A 21476-nucleotide genomic window follows, 5' to 3' on the forward strand; every position below is an offset into this window, starting at 1 on the left:
AATGTTTTAGAATGTCCTTGGTATGATACACCTTTACTATATGTCGAACGGAAAAACAATGTAATTCAAATATTATTTTAGTTCATTGGGGATATTCCATAATGATTTTGTCCAGAAAAAAGCTCCTTTTTTGTACCAGAGAGATAAAATATGCAATTCCTCTCGTCCACCCTATTCTCCATCCTTGAGTGACTATTTTTTGTACAAAAATATCACACAATAATGACTATACAGAAAGATATTCAATTTCTATGATGAAATACAGCAATACTCGATTTAATGCATAGAAAAAATATAATTAAAAAATAAAAGTCTGGAAAGTGATTTAGTACGGTACGGGATAGATGTTTTTGGAAGAGGCGACGAAAAAGCCGAGTCAAGAATATCTAATCGAGTACTGTAATAATATCTTCACGACGTATATCGTAATGTTTTTTTTTCATACTGTACTGTAAAATCGACAAAAAAGACAGTTTGAGCTAATACATTAATAGTTAATCTATTAATAAAGACTCTGCTGTAATAAGAGAATATGTATTTCATCTTAAAAAACTGTCTACTCAATTTTTATTTAATTATTTATGATACACACATACAGTTACCAAATTTATCCAACTTCTAAAAACTATGTTTCAAATGGGTTAATTGTTCAAACTCTACATCTATGGTCCCTTGATATTTTTTTGCAATTTTTGTTACATGTTTAACCCTATTGTTAAACAACACCATTCGAAATCCGCCCTTCTAGCATTGTTCGCCTCACAATCTGAACCATACAAGGACATTTCATTGTTTCCTCGGACCGTTAGATCAACTGTTCTGTCGTTATTCTCTTGTTCCAAAGTCAACGAATGAGGCGAGGTCAAGTGTTAGGATGTTACATTGACAAGTTCTCTTGCAACGGGTACGAATGGATATATGTTCTTTACTATTGAATGTAGGAGGCGGTAACTAGTTCATTTAATTTGGGAAATTTATGGGTGTGGTTGAAACTAATATAACAAATTGTAATCACTTCCAATTCACTTCATTGTGTATAAGAGCGTATATGGTTAAGTGTTATAATTCTTACCATGTTAATACTTATCTCTAGTAAATAGGTTCACTACATAAAGAAGAATAAAGAATAATTTGAATTTTGCATAAATATTATGAAAATACAGAATATATTATTTACTATACTGACTGAAGCGAGTTTTTACGAGGATAGTCCCAGATGTACCTGGCCTGACATAGAGATGGCGGTAGTTGCTTGACAAATATTACTGTATTAGAAAGTACACAATCTATACAGCATATGTTTCGAGTTTGAAAGGCCACTTTGTTCAATATTTGTGGCAGTTATCAATATTGGAAGTTTTTAGTGAATTTGTCAACGTGGATAAATTTGATCATCGTTATGTGTTACAATACTTTTTTTTTGAAAGGCCGTAGCCCAACCAATATGAAAGCTGAATTGGATTCTATTCTGAGTGGGACTGCTCCTTCGTTATTGACTGTGCTTGAGTTTAAGAGAGACTTTACAACCTATAAAGACCAGCATCGCAGTGGTCGACCAAATGAAGTGACGACTCTAAAAATATTGAAGAAAATTCACGAAACGGTACTGGATGATTGTCGACTGAAAGTGCGTGAGCTAGCAGACATAGTAAGCATGTGGGTGCATTACTTTACGGCTTAAACACAAGAACTGAAAGAAATGGACTGACAAAGGAGAATCAGCTCCCAAGAAGGCAAAGGTTATTGCGAAGATTTTTTGAGATGCGCGTGAGATAATTTCTATTGACTATATTGAAAAGGAAAAATCTATCAACGGCGAGTACTATGCGAACTTATTGAGAGTTTGAGCGAAGAAATGAATCAAAAAGGACCGTACTTGGCTAAGAAGATGTTGTTTCATCAAGACATTGCACCAGCTCACACTTCCGTTATTGCAATGGCCAAAATTAATGAATAAAAATTTGAATTGATACTACATGCACCATTTTTGGCAGATTCGGCCCTTTTGAGTTATTTTCTACTCCAAGAATGTCTAGGTGGTGAAGGATTTGCTAGCAATTGAAAGGTCGGCAGTTAATGGCTATTTTGAGGAGTTTCACGATTCTTATTATAAAAATGGTATCGATTTTATTAAACATAGCTTGGAAAAGTGTATGTTGGGCCAGGTACTTCTGGGACCATTCGCAATCAGAGACCGAAGTCAAAATTAAAATTACTTATTTATACTTACATCAGAACCGCCTCCTGAGAAAAAGAAGTCCAGAGGGAAAAGCTACTTCGATAGAAAAAGTTATCTAACTTACTCTTAGCTAATATAGTTCTCGGAGTGACTCATCAATAGATCAGTTGAGAACGAATAAAATTCCAACATAGCTATGAAGGGTGATGGGCAATTGCCCGTAACTGTTCTTTCATACTACTTTGTTTAAGTTTAAGAAAGTGAAAATTAACATTTCAAATAACGAAAATCCTCACAGAGCTAAATTATGGTACAGAACCTATGTTCACTATTAGAAAGTTTTCAGAAGTCCACAAAGTTCTAATGGCTGCTAAAAAAGTTACTCAAGATTAAAAGTCATTTAAAAGAGAATTTTTTGAGTAAATCCAAAGAATCTACAAAAACTCTTCTGATGCTTCTGATGATTCCCAACCACCATTGTTAACATATCGATTTCAAAAGTTTATATATATTATATACGAGACTCACATATTTTCACGTCACATCTGAGGAAGTGTACTTGGCGTTATTTTTTACTTAGTTTCCTCGATAGGCTACTCCATTATTGGTTATGACAGAACGTTTTGGGATAGTATTTGAATTGCTATATGTTGATTACTGATATTGATCAACGGATATTGGAGTTTGGCAAAAATTCTTCAGATCTTTCAATGTAAACTGCTACTAATAGTGTTAATATGGAAAGGTCAACTTTACTAATAGTAGATTTTGGAATTGATTATAACAATCGTCAGGATATTCAGCCTCAACATCAACTACTTAGAATCATCAAAACGAACTCGAGCTTTCGTAAAATTATTTTTTTATTTGAAAACAAGAATGATTTATAAAATCTATGAATTTCTTTTCGAAGTATGAATGCTTTTCTTCATTTGCTCCATTTCAGAAAAATAAGCAACTTTCACCGGTGAACACCAGGAACGAGATGATCGATAAAATAAGCTTCCATTGTTCCATATTAGGATATGAGAATACTGAAGGGGTATATACTAACCTAACAAAAACGTCTAGAAGCACACAAAATTATTGGGGAAACATGGAGTAGTATATATATGACCTGGATTAATTTAGACAACAGTTTTCCAAGAAATCATCAAATTATTTCAGAAATAAAATATATGTAAACACATACCCATAAGCCTTATATTATTTATATTCAAGAAAACATGACATCTGAATTATCTTCATCAGTGATTTTCAAAGATGAGGAATTACAAAAAGGAGAACTGTAAGAGGCTAAATTAATAATTAGTTGCTGAATCATTCAGTACTCTAAAAGTGACAGTGAATTTTATGTTAACTACTGGAAAATTGCGAACTAGTTTGAGTAACATGGATGCTTTTTTTGCTATTCTATTTATAACATTGCTACAACTTTTAGATGAAAATTGTGCATGATACACTGATCCAATTATTATGAAGGGTGTAAAATTTCTTATTCTCACAGTTAAGAAAAAATTCATCGGAACCTTGTGGTTTGTTTCTCTTGAAACTACAGCTTCATTCTATTCGAATTTGTTATTCCGCCACAGTCTGCTGAGTACTGCCGTCCAGACAAGGTGTTGATTTTTTTGTGACCACAGTAGAAGGAAGCTTCTGATCCTGGTTCGGTGCTGCCCCCATGTAGGCGACTCGTTTATGTTTTCTCTGTGACTGGATTTCGTTGTTTGCGGTAGTCCTGGGACACTCACACGATCTCCATGCATGCTCTGGCTTACCACAATTCCGACGTGTGCTCTCTCTCGGCTTCATGTTAACCATACCTTTCAACAAGTTTTATTCTGCATTCCGGGCTGAATCGTATCCAAGGGCAGAAGTCAGGGCATCTACTAAGGTTCTCAGATGGGTTAATTGAAGCGTCTTCTGCATATCATGATCGCCAAGGCCATCAATGAATGCCTGGATGCCCAAACATTTTATCATGTTTTCTGGTGCTGATGGATAAGCAAATCGAACAAGTCGGGTAATGTCTACTTTGTTCTCTTAAAGAGTTTCGTCATGCTTGTGCCCTCGGTCATTTAGATACGATTGTTACAGGGTAGATGCTCGTGACCATATAGCATATCTAACCTCTTCTTCAGCTGTTCGAAATCGTCAGTTTCTTTAAGAGGTATCGGTTGGAGTACATCAAAGGCGTCTCCTCGCAATGCAATGGTCAAGTTCACTGCCTTTTCTTTATCGGACCCATTATTCACTCTAGCGACTGCCTCAAATTATTTAACGTTATTGGTCCAAGAGGTCTTGCCGTCGAACGTTGAGGCTTTGACTCGTCTGGAACTGCCGATTTCTTCTGTATTGAGTGGTGCTTATATATAGCATAGTTCTTTATGATTAATATTCTTCTCTTATATTAATGTGTTTTGTTCTTGAATCTGCCACCTTTTCTCTAGCTCGGTTCTCAATGATGAAATTTGGGAAAAAATGTCGCTTTTCAAGACTCCTAGTTAAATAGATAAATTTCTGGATGAAATCCGTCATTTACCAGTGCCATTTTTAGTCTTTCGATCAATTCGCTCTTCTTGCGGACTTTTCCAATTCCCGATTCTCCAGTTCGGCTTTCAGTTCCGTCACTTTCAGATCAATTAAACTCCTGGCCATGTTTATGTCACTATTTATTCACAGTATCCCACAACTGACAGAAATGTAACGTGTTTCGTAGTTATTTACACTCTTTCTATTCGTGAGGTGAATTAATATACACTCTTAAGTTCTTAATTTGTTTTCAATACACTTAACTTATAATAACTCACTAATAAATATCACTGGAATAATTTCTGCGCTTACTTTCACTAAGATTATTTATTTAAAACCAACCAACTGCGTTCACATAAATCATTTACATACCTAAATTAAATTCTACAAAGTTCTAGAACAAATAGAAGCAAAAAAAATAAATACATAGACTTTCCTCGAAATTATTCAAAAGATATACTATGAATAAACCGCCTGATTCTAAAACATTATATAGAAACAAACATTAAACCAATTCAGCTATACATATAAAAAATGTGACAGGCGCCGCCCGAAAAGCGCTGCGCGCATCCGCCTAATTTTTGAATTTCCATAGTTGCTAGACAAAGTCGGCCTAGAGAACCATTTCGTGAACTTGTTAGTAACAATATATTACATTCTCCAATACATATTTGAACATAATTGAAGAAAACACAAGATTTTTTCGATGACATGTAACATCCTGTCAGAATAAGTTATATAGGTATTTCAAAAAGTATGATTTTCAAATATTGGGGGAACGTCCTTTTACTTGCCATTTTCTTCCAATTTCACGGCATAAATACGTTTATTTGTAGCTTATTTAGATATAAAATTGAAGATTTTGAAAGGGGAGGAGTTCCTGAGATGCATTGAAAGTCTCACTATTTAGTTAACAAAATATCACACTGTGAATTCAATACCAAATAAGGTGTATAGAGTCTGCCTTGAATTTTTAATTACTACATCAATTAAATCACGCTCATTTAATATTTTCATTAAAATTCCATTTGGTTAAGAGTTTTCAGAATAAACTTTCAAGGGTTTCAGCTGCAAAGGAATTTCAGTTTTCAGTTTATGTATGCTACGCTTACAAATAGAAATTGCTAAACAATTCTGCTCTATTTTATGAACCACCTTAACCTCTATAAAAATTCAAATAATTTCAACAATTTTCATAAAATTGATCAGCAATCTACGATTATATGTTGTTTGGTTTCTATCGTATAACTTAGCAACCATGTAGTTTAAATTGTTCAGAATCATACATTATTTGTATTCATATAATTAATTACACATTATGATATTATTCATGGAATTATTATGATTTTGCATCTTCTTATATCTACAACAGAAAATATGATTACAATCGTATTCACTCTATTCAAAGACAGAAATATATAAAAAACTTTTTGATGGTTTAATAAGGTTTCTTTAGTTTCTGAGTAAGAATATGTTGAAAACATGCCATATTAAATGTCAGACTATATGCCAGAGCCGATGCGACAAAAGGAAATATTATCAGAAAAGAAAAAATTCGATGGAGAAATTGCGGAACAAATGTAGGAAAAATTACAGAAGTAAATTGGGAGAGTAAACAGAAGTGCAACTGGAAAAACACAAACCCAAGCCAAACAGCGATGAATGGAATTAATAACAGAGCAATATTATGAAAATATTAGGAGTTGAGGAAATAACATAATAAGAAAATCATTTAATCAGAAAGATAACTGAAGACAATTCCAATCTATTCCCAAGTATAAAGTGAAATAAAATAAACTGATTTGACAGCAGTTGAGAAACAGAAAATTGGATAATTTAAAACAAAAATGGGGAATAAATAAAAAACGAAACTGAATAGAAAAGTTCGATGATGGTAATAACCTGATTAAAAACTAATAAATATATGTATCATAATTTGTATACTGTCTCATGCACAGCCATAGGATCTATTTCCCTTTTCTTGTCGTGGCACTGAAGATGCAAAATGTTTACAACTGATCTATCGATCCAAATCCTTTCAGAATGTAGCAATCGTGAAATGGTTTTATCTGCCTAAGATCTTCTCATAGCATAGAATATGAATAGAGTTTTTCACCTCTATGTAGCAAAATCTGTAAGTTAGTATTTGTGGTGGATACAATAAATAAATAATTTCTAATTTTTGATTCCCAGGAGTATGTTTGCCTATCTCAAACCCTGTAGTTTCTTAATGTACCTGATTTTCTTCCTATTCACTTACTTCTGTAATATTTTCTCTACTGACCTTTAGCCGATTCTACAGAAGATTTCAGGGTCGAGCCAAGAGCTTAACCACCGCTACTATAGCAAGTCTGTCTTCTATCTCTACACTTCAGTGTGACTTTTGTTATTTTCAAATCAAGGGATTCAAAACAATGTCGTGTAGTAATTGATTATTGCTTCTTGATGGAAAACAATACTTTACAAGCTCAGTGGTAGCTTAGAAAGAGTTATCCATATTCGGATCCATAAAAAAATACCATTTGTTATTGGTTTGTTAAATTTGAGTATGTTCCTACAAACACCGATGATGAACGTTCTGGTCATACAATTGAGGTTGTTACTCCAGAAATCATCAAAACAGTCCGCAAATGGGTTATATCCAATCGTAAATTGAAATTTCGTGCGGTAGCTAAGGTTGTGAAGATATTAGAAGGCAATTTGTTCATAATTATGCATCAATATTTGACCATGAGGAAGCTTTTTTCAAAGTGTGTGCCGTGGTTACTCACAATCGATGAAAAACAACGATATATTGATGATTCAGAGCAGTATTTGGGCATATTCACACATTATAAATCAAATTTCTTGCGACTGTATGTGACAATGGATGAAACACGGATCCATCACTACACTTCAGAACGAAAACGATCATAATATGAGGGGACTCCAGCCGGTTAACCACTGTTTTACCAAGACTGTGCACCGATTCAAAAGTTCATGGCAACGATGGTTGAATTGAAGGAATTACACGTCGAATTGCTTCCTCATCAACCGTATAATCCATCTGGCCCCCAGTGACTACTGGATATTCATTGATCTGAAAAAAATGCTCGCCGGTAAGAAATTCAGCTTTAATGGAGAAACAATTGCTGAAACTGGTGCCTATTTTGAGTTAAAAAACAAATACCTCCACAAGCACGGCATCAAGAAGTTCGAGAAACGATGGAGTGATCGCATTTCTTAAAGCTTAATTTTTTTGATATTTCGTCCTAACCTTGATGACTTCTCCTTTGAATAATTTGAGTACACTAATAAATGCAATTATATGTACTTTGATATCCAAGATGCTAAAGTCATTCAAAAATTCTTCACAGTTTGATACTTGTGCGGTTTCTATATCTAAATTTAAGTAATTAAGCATATTTGGGGATTGAATCTCAGCAGATGTTCAAGATAGGGTATCATGATTAGATAAGATGTGGTGAAGGAGCAGAACAAGTTCCTGATAATCATTTTCCTATTATTTGTAATAATAAGTATACTGAACACAAAATAATATTTTGTAGAAATCTTCCGTTAGTGAAATTCCAGTCAATTCGGTCCAAGAAATAAAACTCCCATCAAATTTCATTATGTTATTATAGTCTTTAGCTTCTGGACCATTATCAGAATAAAATCTATTCACACAACAATCTAATCATCTGATAATAGGTTTATAATGAATAATGCCCAAAATTAATGAAACGTAGAATGCTCATTTTTGACATATAAAACCACGTCAAACACTTCACTTCATTCCCTGTGAAACAAAATGCCAAAGTTATGCCAACATCAATATTCTAGGTTTTTTCACATTATTCGATGGATATTATTCAGCATTTGAAAAAAATTATTTTAAGTACAGGTATTCCAATCTACCTTTCTTTTTACTAGTTATCAAGAAACCTTCAGACTTCAAGACAATAATGTGATGGTGGATGGTGGACCAACTTTCGATGTTCCGGATAGCACCCAGTTGAAATAAAAACAAGTAAATCTTTCCTTGATGATTCCTACACAAACAGTAATTTTTCAGGTAAGCTGTGTGTTTTAACTGAATCCAGTGAGGATTCAGTTAAAGTGAGAGTTCAAAATTCCAAGATTTTGTCTCCTGAGGGGTCGTGAACAAGTTAAAATTTATTGGGGTACAGTTTTTCTTCCTTCAAAAACTTCAAAACAAGCAACTGACTCACGTTTTGTTGTAAGGCAATTTCTGTTGTTGTAAAATATGTAATCTTGCATTGTCCCCCATACCTTATCAAGTTTTTTTGTTTATTCTCTCAGTATTTGCAATTTTTCTCAAAAGTGAACTTGTACGTTTCATGAATTTTGCTCATAACTTTATCGTAACTCTGTAAACATTCTCAAAATTGATACTGACAGTTTAACAAAGTTTTGTTTAAACGGTGTTGCCAGATATTGGAAATGATATGAAGATTAAAATAAAAGTTAATAGTTTAGAGAAACCATTCGAAACATATTTGAAGGATAATGGAAAATATGGCACAATTCAATATAAATGAATTGCTCAAAAAGTGCAAATAATGAAAATTATATCTTAAACTAATTGTGTAAAAATAAATAATCAATTACGTGACACATAAAGAATTTTAGATGGTAACTTTCTTGTGTGCCCATTTGTATTGCTGTAAGATAGGAACAATCGATTTATATTAAATCACAGAACATGTAATTCAATGTATTACTTACATTTCTTTTATATCCTGTATATAGTTTCATAAGTGGAAACTATTTGCTTTCTGTTATTTCAAATGAATTTCAGATGATCATACTAGGAATTTTGAAAATAACATTGGTCATTCATTAAATATGAAAACACTGTTCTTCATTTATTATATTAATGCATATACTTTAGGACCAAAAAGTGCAATCCGATTATAAAAAATGACAACGTTCCTTAATTCTGTGAAGTTGGATATCCACAACAAAACGTAAGTTTCAATTAAAAGTTCGCCTCTGTCTCAAGTCCGCTGCCACCGTAAATATGAGAATAAATGAGTTTGTTATCTTTGCACGAAGTTAGAAGCTTCATTTTATTCTACTGCTTTTGTTGGAGCGGCGTCCAAGGAAAAGTCGTTCAACTCTAATTACATACCCTAAATAGTCACTAAGTGCTATAAAATAGCTAATAATACGTATCAGTTTATACATTCTGTTCCATTAATGATTTCCAATGCGAGAAATGAAAAATTCCAAAGCTAAAATTCTAACTAAGTTTCATGTGAATATAAATGTACCAAATAAGATCTAGGAGATGATATGAATTTTATTTTATGCACAAGCCTTCTGTAGTTGAGAATGAAGAAAGAAATGATTATATGTCATCAGCTGTCTAGTGAATACCTATAATAATACGACTTTTCTCACACAATGGGGTTTCCGGTAATCTTGGATCACATAGATCAACTATCAACCCGATTGCAGAACTTAACCTGGAATGAGATTTTTATCAGAGTTTCTGAACAATGCATTTTCTTTTCTGTGGAAATTTCTAAACTCAACTCACAAAAGCCTCCTATTATTATCAGTTTTTCTGTTTTTACGGATCTGATCAATTGAATTACAAATGTTAGAAGCGAATTAATTATTATTGAACAGTTATTTATGATCTACGAATAAAAAAATGTGATTCCTTGGAGCTCCAGCTATTTTTTTGTCGAGAAATAAAAAAAGACAAAAACCATCAGATTCAGCAGCGGATCAACTGAACTATTCGGATTATGATACTATAGATACTCAAAATTACCGAAAATGGGGAAAATTTAAACTTGAATGTGTTGCTTCGCTAGCTTTCCTGAATAAACAAGGCCATATTTCCATTAGTTATCTGTCATCCAAGACTAACTATCTCTAAGTTTCGATCCAAAAGATTGAGATTTGTGAATTGCGGTGACTATTTAGTGGATTCCATTTTATTCATGTATCTGCCTGGAAAAACAGCATCAAGATACTTACTATAACATCTTGTGATATAGGGAGGTGCACTTTCATGTTCAATCCAGATGTATCTCTCTTATAATGTTACGAACTCCTTCCTGACCTGAAATTGGTCATGTCCAGCTATAAAATTTGAAAAATTTATTATGTACCGCGGGATTTTCGAGAAATTTGTTCTGGGAATATAACGAGTTTTTTTAGAAGAATTAGTTCAAATAAACAAAAAACAACAATCAAAGAATTTAAATAAGTTAGTTAAGTGTTAGTGTTGAGTTAATCATTATATAAGTTAGTTGAGTGTAGTGTGAAGGGTTTAAATAGATTAAGTGAGTAAAAGACTGTGTTTATGAGTTCACCCCACCGATAGTGGTGGTGTGAATGAATAAGAAATACATTACAAGCAAAAAATATTCAACCAATTCAGTTGTAAATGAAAAATTGATAAATGACGACGTTTTGAGGAAATAATGAATTTGTAGTGAAAAAGTTGTTTCACTCTGGTGAAATATTGAATTCAATTTCCAGTTTTCTACCATCCAAAAAATAATTTGACGGAAATTTGGTGATGGAGAGAAATCAGAGCGAGCCAGATCATAAGAATTTAGTGTTTGAGACAATTAAACATTTTTCAATAATAATAGCAGATTAATTTTCAACAAATTTGATCGTTTTTCCTTAAATCCAATAATAAAAAGTTTCAGAAAATGTGTATAGTGTTGATAATTTCTCGTTTTTCCAATGTCAATACCTTCCGAATCCTAAAACTATGTTGCCATGATCCTTATTGGCAAAAAGTATGGCTAGAAGAAGTCCATTGTTTTGATTGAATTCTCAATTTGGGAGAATAATGCCGCCAAATTTCATCAAACCTGAAAAATGAAGTCACTAGGATTGCGTTTCAAGATATTCAAAATATTTTATATGAGTAAACTTTTTATCAGCAATAAGCAATGGCTACAAACTCACCATCAGTGTACAAAATTAGGTTGATTCAGTTTCTTCTTCAATAAAAAGGGTTGACAGTTATTGTTTGTTAATTTTGAACTCGATTTATGGTATCACAAACTACCACGTATGGGTTGATTTTATTTCACCCAAATGTAGTTTTTAAAATTTTATCACCAAACTTCATCAAAAGTAATGAATTATTGTATTTCAACTTTAGAATTATTAATCAACTCATCAGTTTGTGTAAGCAAACTTTCTCCAAGAACTTAATTATTTTCTCCGAGTTAGCAGAAGAGCCTGGAGCGCATTGTTTTCTATCCTCCACTACGCATTCTACAACGGAGGGTAAATTCTGCAAATACATGTCACGCGACAAATTCTCTGTAAACTAATTTGCTCTTTTCCAGCTCTCAACACTGTCAAGCGTGTAGGTGTAACTTTCTGTATTTAGTAAGATTACCGATGAGGAGAAATTAGTATGAGAAAATTATAACTTGAAATTTAAAAAGGAGTCCATTTTTTTGTAAGCAACTCTTTTTCGTTATTTTATAAATTCTCATTGTTGCATGATTATATTGAAGAACAGAGAGTACTTGTTCCTATTATGCATCGAAAAAAAGCCGTGAGCAGCAGAGTTCCATCACGAAAGTCGAATTTTTCGTCGAAGAATTTAACTAATACACAAACAAATCTTTCCATAAAATGAATTTCTTGGAAATGATATCAATTCTCAATCTTATTTCTTTATATGGAAAATTTGCTATTCCTCGATAACTTTTCATTTCACTAGTTAACTCTCTCTCTCTCGAATGAAAATTCATAATTTCAATAGACCCGGTGGTCTCGAATCCTCTTGTTCAATTCCAATTAACAACAAAGAAAAAATTGTTATAATGACAAGAGATTTCGAAAATGTGAAGTGAAAAAAATCACCCTAGAAACGATCATACTCGTATTATTCATTAAATAGGAGGCGGTGCAGCTCAACAATTACAACGATCAAAATGGTTTCGGGCGTTTTGTGCTAGAAGAACTAAAGAAGAAAAATTTGAACTTGAGAAAGACAATCCTTAACATCACCCCTACTTGCATGCGGAGTTCGAACCCTATAGTTAAACTTTTTCTGGCCAAAAAATAAGAAAATATAACAAAAATGACCATAAAATGGAGAGGGGTGGAGATGGAAAGTTTCGACCTTAGACAGGAAATCATCTCGCAACTAATGAAATGTGAAATTTCATTTTTCAGTCGCTTTTCGTTTGACCTGCAGAGGCGAGCAAAGCTCAAAAACCCATTTCATTTGAAATGTGGTAAATGAGATCGTTGGTCTAAACTATAACATAATGAATGCTGCGCTCCACTTTCCCCTAGTCTATATTGCTAAAATATTTGGCTCATTGCTACAGCATCCATCTGACAAAATATTTTGAATCGAAATATAGTTTGTCTCAAAATTAATTGCTGACAAAAGCGACCAAACACTTTGGAAATGTGCAAGAATTAACATCAATTAGCTGCAAAATATCAAGAGTGAGAAATTTATTTTATGAAGAGGAAGCTAAGGTAACATCTTGTGTGTTATATGTTCATTTTGAGTTCTATTGGTCCATTTTTCTACTCATTATTTTGAATAGGGATCCAATAGTTTAATACCAACCGGGGAGGAGGTGAATAACTATGGAAATGTGAGATTAGCATCCCTAAAAATAAAGGTAGTGCTAAGTTGTCCACACAACTTTTGTTCTGGGGCTATAACATATGAAACAGGAAAGTGTTTGAAAAATTGTTCTATAATAAAATTTGCTTTGAATGCTACTCATCCAAAAATTGCACTCTAATAAGGAAAGTTCTGACGTGAAAATGTTGAGACAACAATAAAATACGGCTCGTCTTATATTTTGAAGCATCTCATGATATGAATACAAGTGTTTTGTGAGGCTCTTGTGAATTCTTTATTATTATGCTCACTAAAATCTGTCAAGGGATGTGAAGCTTAAGTTAGCTCTAGATGAAGAGGTGCATTATATCACGAAATGTACTTATCTAATTTTGTAATAGAATAAATATCATCTCATTTTATATGAAACTAGTATTTTAATTTGATATATCGTTCTCTTCATTATATGTTTGTCTCATCAACGAAAAATTACGGCCTCCGTTAGTGGGGTTCGACTCACTGGTTGAGAAGCGCTGAGTTGAACTCTTATCACGTCGTGTATTCTCAGTCTGATCAGGCTATATATTATTTGATTGAATTCAATTTAATATCTAGCCATGAATCGCTAATAATAACATAAATTCTATTTCAGGTTGGATTCTTTCCAGAATTCTAACATTAGAATTGGTTGCCGCTTCCGCAACTAAAAACCATAAATCTGTTAGTGTTGGATTTATTGAGTAAGTAAAATTTCTACTTTCTGAAGTTATTACAGTTTTATTGTCTCAAATATCACTGGTTTCAATCTATTCAGAACTAGATAAGGTTTTCAATTACACGAAACATTAGCTGCAATAATATTAAATTCGGAATGATATTAGATGAATTCTTGTATCAAAGAAATGAATTCATAATATCCATGTTGTTCAAAAATTCTGGTAGTGATATCACAAGTGTTGCCAAATGGTCAAAGTACGGCATTATACATTTTTCATGCCAAATTCTGGGATAAATTTATACGAGAGTTGCTATTTGAGTTTTGTGATAAACAAATAAAAATAAATATTTATAATTGATCACAAAGCCAATAGCCGAAATATTTTTTCTATTCCTCTCGAAGTACCGCCAAAACATGTGATTTTAACGAATCAACCGCTACTTAAGGTGTGGAAAAACGTTAATATCGCAATTTATCTCTGATCTGCAGGAATAAGAAAAAATCATTGGATGCCAAATGGCTAATTACCCATTATTTCGATGTTTTGACTCGTTTTTGTTTGAGCTGATGTGTGAAAGTTGACATTGCCGTGATAGAGAATGATTCATCTTTTACGATTTGTTTCCCTGATATTTACAAACACTTATGGCAAACATATATCATTATTCTGCTGTATTATTCAGGATTAACCATTCTACATTACTCTAATGGATCGGTGGCGATATGACTAGTTGTTCTTAAAAACAGATGAACATGGACTTCTAAGTGCTCGTGCGCGAACAACTTTTGTTGGAATTGACTCGTCTTGAGAGAACCATATAGTTGATTGTTGTTTAGTTGCAGGTTCATATGCATACATGTATAATTTATCGTTTTTCATGATCTTATAGACGTCTTTTGAAGCATAGGGACTGAATTTTTCCAACATTTTGTCACGAGCTTTTTATGGGCGGTTGTCAAATTATGCAGTATATAACAAATATTTTGACAGCCACATGTTCATGCAGTATTGAATGTATGAAAGTATGTATGTTTAAGTATGTCTCAATCTCGTGGTATGTCACATGACGATCTTGCAAAATCAGTTTCCGTACAGCCGATTTTGGAATATTTTGATGAAGTTCATCCTGTAGAGTAGTGCACCCACGAATGAATTTGGAAAACAAGCGAAGCACAGTAGCTCGGAATGATGTTTCATCATCCAAATTTAAAGCGAGTTGATCGGCACACTACTGTTGCTTTAATCCAATCGAAAGTCATAGAAAATCATCGTACGAACATGTTCGCGACTCAATTCTATTTTTCGACCAAGATGAATGTTTCAAATATCTGTAAGCAACTCAAAAACCACAGGTATGACGTTCTGAGTACCTTCACCATTAAAAATTCCAAACTCTATGACAGCAATGTCAGATTTGACATAATCACATCAATGTCACATATCTTAAAACTGAAGTAGCAAACTTTGTACACAAAATCAAATTTGATTAGCTAGAGTGCGAGTCCAATTATCTGAAGCAAACCCTACAGTATCAGTATACGTCTTTTCTTCAACTTTTCACTTAATAGACCTTTTCTTATGTTTTTCGTGTTGAATTGTCTTGATTTTAGGTCTGTAGATCAATTTTCACTCGTAATTTCAAACAGTTTACTAATGGAAAAAGACCTAAAATCAAAACGATGCTTCACTAAAATCAATATACGAATTGACAATATTACATCAATATTATAGATATGGATCCTGAGATGTCTGAACCAAAAAATTTGTGATTCCGTACATCATTACCGGTTTCCAAGTGGGGGATCGTATAGGGTTATAATCAATTTTCTTGTCAATTTCATAGCGATTTCGATGGTCACGACATGGTGAGGACAGTGTGAGTGTCTAAAACGATAATGAGATAGTTCTTAAACAATTTATGATACTGTATGAAACTCTACCAGTATTGTGGATTAGTGCACATCCTACATATGCGAATAAAATGACAAAAAATGCAGGGTTAAATAATTGTTAGATACCTATTTTCAAGAAAACGGAGCTAGATGGTCAACATGTCGATGCACAGAAAACATAAGCTCGCAAAAATCAAAGAATTGATAAAAGTAAGTTCCAGAAGGTCTAGTAGTGGTACAAACGAAATTTACAAACTTTCTTCGAGAATTTTGTATGTCGTAAGAGATTATTTCGCGGATGTAGGTGAATGAACATTTGGAAAATCATCTACATCATCATTCAAATCAGTGGATCTTCCAACAAAAAAAATTAGATCAAAATGCGTTTTTTTGAGCATATAAGTATTTGTCACAACTCAAAGAGGACAAAGATCCTCTGCCAATTGTAGCTACAATTTGGGAATAATATCTTTCAATGATTAACAAGGAATATACAGGGTGATTCATTAAGAATGTCCAATCTCTGAACTGTAGTTTCTAGACCTCAAAAAGCAACTCAAATGGTAGGCATTTTGAGAATTTGCTTTGAAGTTTTTTGTTTTTGTTTACAAATTTGTTATTGTTACATATTTAAGGAATCATAAAAATTTTTAATTAAAAAATTTGAATTTATTGAGCTTTTTAGAAGCAAATAACTCGATAACCGATTGAGTTACACGAATCAAAGAAGAGTAACTTTTTTTGTAGAATTTAACGCTTTTTAATATTTTTTCATTATTTTAGTTATAAGCTTAGCCCAAAACAAGTTTACTTAACACTTAATTTAATTTAATAAACATACAATTTAATTAACACAAACAAGTGTAACTAAGGCCCTCTATTAGCAATTTTATATTAGAGAGTGCAAATTATGATTCCTCATGCCAAAAAACGTGAAATTGCCAATTTTCAAAGAGAAATTGTGAAAACACAAAGAATTATTTCGAAAATCAAAATTTAAATTTAAACTTTGAACACCCCGTATCTCGGAAACTAGCAATATTTACATAAGGCATGTTGAGCAGAATCATCATATTTTGAGGTCTAGAATCTACAGTTCAGAGATTGGACATTTTCAATGAATCACTCCTGTATATGCGGCAAAAGCTAAAAATGAGATTATGTTTGAAGCCGCTTTTGGGAATTTACTTTACATATTTAGTTTATTTCTTACTTGTACTTCTACTTAATTTTCTACATATTTGCCTTAGGAGATCAAAAACCAGAACAGTCCAGGAACAACCCTTAGCAATCCTTTTTTCATCGTTCACGTTCACTCACAATTTTTTTTTTTCGTTCTTGTTTATACTAGAGAAATGTGCGAATCCAATAATCAATAGGAATTCAATAGAACTAAATATACAAATAATATATACTATCAACACAAAAAATACATATCTACAGTGTATGAAAATAAATAATAATTATTTTTCCAAAATACTTACACCGTAGAGGTGAGCAAAATTTTTGTTACTTACTAATAACAAAGCAATCATATGATCGTGAAGAACAAATACCTATATTTCTCAATTTTCAATAATTACAATGCTCATTGAAGCTTGTAACATTACTGCCGAATATTCCAAATCTGCAAATAATTGTTTGCCGCTGGTTAGATATCTTAGAGTTAAAACAAATCATTCAAGTACAGATAATCTGCTCCACATATGTCAGCTTTGTCAACTCTGCTTACAGTTACATCATCTACAGCAATTCTCCGAACATTTCATTATCCATTCGAAAATAATTGTTTTCATGATCTATTTCATTACCACCAATTTCATTCAGTGGAGTGACATGTGAATACATGTGCTCGACTATTTTCTTGCAGAACCGACAAGAGCTGTTGGGAGTGTTTCTCATGTTCCTGTTATATTTCATTAGAATATGTCCAGTGAACATACTAATAACCCTCCTTACCTGATCTTAACTCAATAGGGACATATTGTGCTCAGTTATTGGAAAAACAAAGAAATCTCTTTTTGTTTTCTAGCCTGTAGCATACAAATAAGCCTTGTGGGCATCAAATTTCTGCATTTGCCCATTGCTGTCAACCAATGATTTTGATCAAGCATATAATAAAAGGAATTGCATCTGTGATCAAATCCATAATTACCTTACACTCTCTTAAAATACTTAGAATACTAACATGACCATGTTCTGTTCTTTACATGATTTTAATAGCCACTTTGCAGTAGCTAATAAACACCCAACAATAATTAAAACTTTAAGCCCTGTCTCTTAGAGAGAACAAAAGTTTCTTTAATGCTACAAAATGAACTTGACACAACGGAATATAACTATTGTTATTCTCGAAGTACAGTTTTCCTACCTAGAAGACCACAGATGTCACTTGATTATTTTCATTTCTGATGTAGCGCTAAATAATACCTCATTCTTGAGAATGATTCCGTTGAAACATTTCTCCAGTTTTCACGTCGGTGAAACCTACCGTTAATTAGTTACTTTAACAAGTTCCATACACAGAAAACAAAGGAGATTATTATGAACTCGAATATAATTTCAAATAATAATGAATTTCTCTTCTCCGCCTGTGATTTAATTAAAAAAAAAACAAATATTTGCTCGTTCAATATACTATTAGTTCATTAAAATGAATTTCATAACTAACTTCAGCCATTCCGGTGTTGATTTTTAGTAGTAATATATATACAGGGTGATTGATTGGTGCGATAAAGCTCAGTGATTCCTTTGTCCTAAATCAATTAATAATCACCATCATTAGTCTTCACATTTCAAATTTTTTTATAATCTTTTGTTGGTTCCAGAATGCTGTGCCGTATCAAAGTTACATTTTTTTAAAGAGACCGCCTCATGTTATTGCAATTCTGGATTCAGCTTGAATTCCTCATTACAATAATTAGGGCTTGTGATGTATTCTACGGAGTATTTCAACAATTAATTTTCCATAAACATCCTAACAAGTTCAATACCCTGTACAATGTAAGACAAATTCAAGAATGAAGATCTGTTACGACCAAAGCATACGAATAATGGTGAAAATAGTAGAAAACTATTTATTCCATCTATATCCATTAAATACAGGGTGAAAGAATACTAATACAATATTTCCTTTCTTTTTTTTTTAAAGAATCACCCTTAACCAACGGGAATAAATACAGCTGTCCCGAAGTAATACAACAAACAGTATTTCCGCGACGGTCATTAAGACTTTGTAGAGTAGTTTTTTAGTATTATTTTCCCTTACTATCATTATTATTCGGAAAACTTATGCAGTACCTAGCTTAGAGCTTGTATTATTTACCTATCCCCGATACAAAGTATCAACAGGTTTGAGCTTAGTTCAAATACTAAACATATGTGGCAAGTATTCAAGTATTCAGTATACTCAGAGTCTTCTGGATAACTACGACGTTGTTTTTTGGTAATTCCGGTTTAGTGATTATATCGTGAGGGTCCCAGACACGACATCGTTTTCTGGCATAATAATTCGGACTATTTCTTCACATTTTCGCTGTGCCATTTCTGTTTAATCTCAAAATTGCAAGAACCGTTGGTGAAATTCATACTGAACACATGTTTACACCACCACTACACCATCACTCACAATTACACTGTCTGACGCCCGATTCGATAACCAAGTTATCGTCTTTAGAGACTGAAGGAACACTGATTACCTTGGTTAAATCAAAACGCGCGTCAGACAGTGCAATTATGATTGTTGGTGTATTGATGATGTAAAGAGTGTGATGAGTGGAATATCATATCAAGCAAAAATTCCCACTCTTTTTAATGCATGAATATCACGACCTGGCATTACAATATGCAGAAAGTGAGAAGACTAGCACAATTGTCACTACAAAAAAAACTATGTTGGAGTTTCGGGAACCGTTGGTGATATCCATACTGAACACAGTGTTCACACCACCAGTACAGTAACACTCACAATTACACTGCCTGACCCGCGCTTCGATAACAAAGTTCATTATCATTTTCAGAAACTGAAGTTAAACTGAAACATAATGACTTGACTAACCTGTTTTATACTAAATTTTCTCACAAATAAACCTCCCGAAAATTAATTCTAGCGAGAAATGCTCCTTGGCGCGTATACTCACATTTATTCTTTGACTACTAAACCATAGAGAGTGGGCTGTAAGGAATTGGCCCTTCACCTCTATTTAAGCTACTCTTATTTATTTTTTAAAAATTTCACATTATTAATATTTATGTTCATATTTCAAATGAGCTACGTGCTCTTTAAACGCGACAATAACGGAACTCTTAGTCTGCCCAATATGCTTCCTGTCACAATCACCACAGCTAATTTCATATACCACTCTTTTCCAAATTTGGTATTCTATCCTTAGGATTGCCCAACAATTGTTCCAGAGTATTTCTTGGGGTTATAAATCAATTTCAAAACCACCTTGTTAAATGTTCCTACCAATCATTTTGTATAAATAGGATTGAAAGGTATCAGAGAAACTTTTTCTTGTTTTTCAATTTGAATTTGGAAATAACTGGTTTCACATAGAAATTTCTTAAACCTATGACTATTAATTAACCTATTTACAATTTTCTTTCTTAACCGTTAGGTACAGCTACATCCTCAATAAAGGTCTTTTTCTTAGCTTATTTCTCGATGGTAAGTGGAAAGTGATTTAACCGATGTTCTAGGAAATGAAGAGTGGCCATCTTATGCTGGATACAATCAAAAGAATTAGCCGGGATGTACCTGCACGTAGCGGTGATTTTCCTGAATACATCAAATTCTACCCTAATACTATTCCTATTTACTAGAGTATCTTAAAATGATAACTATCCATTATTTTCCTGCAATAAAATAATGTGAATTCGTGAATACGCCCATACTAGGACTGAGAATCTTTATAGCAATTAATTAATTTTTTTGTTTCCTAAGAACCAGAAGTTTTCTTAAAGCTATAACTGAAAGAACTAAGTTTGAATCGGATAATGTGAAAACAGTGGGAGCCAGACTTTTGACATTGTGTATATGTGCTTTTAATTTCAAAAAGTTTCGGTCAACTTGAACTTTTCTCAAAGCTAAAACTAGAAGAACTTAGTTTAAATCGAACATTGTTAAAACAGTAGTACCAAGTCTTTTGACTTTGGATATATGAACTTCTAATTTCAAGACGTTCTGGTCGACAACAAAAAACATCGACTCACAACTTTTCAATTAATTCATGCAATTCAACTGCTACGAAAGTGAGGAAACAAAGTTATTGAATGTACAGTATTTAGTAAGATGAAACTTATTATCATAAGACATTTTATGTAGAATTCGGCTTATGATCAATCATACATTTATGATATGTAATGTGATAAAATTTTATTTGAAAATAAATACAATGGAGAAATCCCTCATACTAGCTTGTATTAATTACTTTTTGAAGTGATAAAGTTACATCTAATCTAAATTGTCAATAATCAACATAGTCTCAAGCTATATCAACAAATCCCCCTATAAATAAACAATTCAATACTTCAGAGTAAAAGCGCTATACCAGTGTCACACTTTCAAA

Source organism: Diorhabda sublineata, chromosome 9 (genome assembly GCF_026230105.1).
Source record: "Diorhabda sublineata isolate icDioSubl1.1 chromosome 9, icDioSubl1.1, whole genome shotgun sequence".
Lineage (NCBI taxonomy): Eukaryota > Metazoa > Arthropoda > Insecta > Coleoptera > Chrysomelidae > Diorhabda > Diorhabda sublineata.